Raw genomic sequence first — 2,048 nt, forward strand, 5'->3', positions numbered from 1 at the left:
ATGACTAATTACGTTAGCTATTGAGTTAAGCTTTATAATCCCTTCCTTTAGAGTGAGAACATCTAAAGCAAACACTGTGTTCTGTGAGTGTGTGCAGAGAAAGCTGCTCCACCGGGGGTCTGTGGCTCTGAACAGGAATGACAGGCACCAATTCTGCATGACCTGCGGCTCAAAAAGTCGCCGGGGTCCCCACACCTCCCTTCCTAGCCATTTGCCAAGTCCAACTTTTATGTCTCTAAAGTAAAACATGCTAAAGAAACATAATTCTTTTTTTTTCTTTTTTTAAATTTTGGTGACAAGACAGGTCCTTTGATGGAAACTGGATCTGTAAGAAAAACAAGGACAGACCAATCAGCTTAGACAATACCCCATGTGACCTGGAATCCTGTGGCTTTCCAGTTTCACAGCCTCACAGGTGAGGGTTCAGCAACTGTGATCCTTCTGTGGAGAAATAAATTATTTAGGATTCAAATTTCTTCCATTCCTTGCATCCACTCTTTCTTTCAGCCACACACCCTCAGGCTGTAATGCCTTTTGCCAGGCTTGGCTCCTGCTCATCTCATCGGTGCCAGCGCCTTCCCCTGCAGCTATGATGGAGTCTCACCCCCCAAAAGCTACACTGCAGTGGTTTGACCACATTCAATGCCCAAAATGGCTGGGAAAGGAGTCCTTTGCTTTCAGGGCTTCATCCTCAGCTGAGGAAGATGCCAAGGGAGAGGTTCACCAAACTTTAGGAAAGAACATTCTAGAAGCATCTTTCCCCAAAAAGGAAAGACGCCACTGTTGTCAGATGGTTCTTCGCTCCCTGGACAGTGAAGGATGTCAAACCGCCTGTTAATTAAGAGCTGAGCCTATGAGCTCAGCACAACTTAATGTACCCCCATGATGCACCCCTATCGCCCTCCCCCACAGTGACTCTCATACAGGTTCCTGGGAGGCTTTCATTGGCTAACGTTCTTCCCTGGGCAGTTAAAAGTAAGCTAATAGTCTTTTTTTTTTTTTTTTTTGAGACGAAATTTCGCTCTTGTTGCCCAGGCTGGAGTGCAATGGTACGATCTCAGCTCACTGCAACCTCCACCTCCCGGGTTCAAGCGATTCTCCTGCCTCAGCCTTCCGAGTAGTTGGGATTACAGGCATGCACCACCATGCCCTGCTAATTTTGCAATTTTAGTGAGACAGAGTTTCTTCATGTTGGTCAGGCTGGTCTTGAACTCCTGACCTCAGGTGATCCACCCACCTCGGCCTCCCAAAGTGCTGGGATTACAGGTGTGAACCACTGTGCCCGGCGTATTTTTTAAAATTTTTTGAGACAAGGTCTTGCTCTTTTGCCCAGGCTGGAGTGCAGTGGTGTGATTTTGGCTCACTGCAAGCTCGGCTTCCTGGGTTCATGCCATTCTCCTGCCTCAGCCTCCTGAGTAGCTGTGACTACAGGTGCCTGCCACCACGCCCAGCTAATTTTTTTGTATTTTTAGTAGAGACTGGGTTTCACCATGTTAGCCAGGATGGTGTTGATCTCCTGACCTCGTGATCCGCCCGCCTCGGCCTCCCAAAGTGCTGGGATTACAAGTGTGAGCCACCGCACCTGGCCTTTTTTTTTTTCTTTCTTGAGACAGGGTCTCAAGAATTCTGTCACCCAGACTGGAGTGCATTGGTGCAATTATGGCTCATTGCAACCTCCAGCTGCTGAGCTCATGCAATCCTTCCACCTCAGCCTCCCAAATAGCTGGAATTACAGGCATGTACCACCACGCCTGGCTAACTTTTTAATCTTTCTTCTTCTTCTCACTTTTTTTTTTTTTTTTTTTTTCTGTGGAGACAAGGTCTTGGTATGTTACCCAGGCTGGTCTCAAACTCCCAGGCTTAAGTTATCCTCCTGCCTGGGCCTCCCAAAGGTCTAGGATTACAAGTTTGAGCCACTATTCCCAGTCAAAAAGTAAGCAGATTTAAAGAAAAATATTAAGTGGTTTTACAGGTATCAAAAGTCACTGATTTAACAAATGGTAATGATGATAATGATGATGATAATGGTGATGATGGCAACCAGCTCC

The 2,048-nt window shown here is 46.6% G+C and overlaps 1 protein-coding gene across 1 annotated transcript in view; it reads right to left on the reverse strand.

The window, feature by feature from the left end:
- Positions 1 to 271: 271 nt before the first annotated feature.
- Positions 272 to 2,048, reverse strand: part of SPATA3 (spermatogenesis associated 3) — a 14,474-nt gene continuing 12,697 nt past the window's right edge. Inside the window, exon 4 of the mRNA XM_017886409.1 lies at positions 272 to 325. The gene's annotated coding sequence lies outside the window, so the exon portion shown is untranslated. The remainder of the gene's footprint in view (positions 326 to 2,048) is intronic.

Source organism: Rhinopithecus bieti, unplaced genomic scaffold (genome assembly GCF_001698545.2).
Source record: "Rhinopithecus bieti isolate Rb0 unplaced genomic scaffold, ASM169854v2 scaffold_13704, whole genome shotgun sequence".
In the NCBI taxonomy this organism is placed as follows: domain Eukaryota; kingdom Metazoa; phylum Chordata; class Mammalia; order Primates; family Cercopithecidae; genus Rhinopithecus; species Rhinopithecus bieti.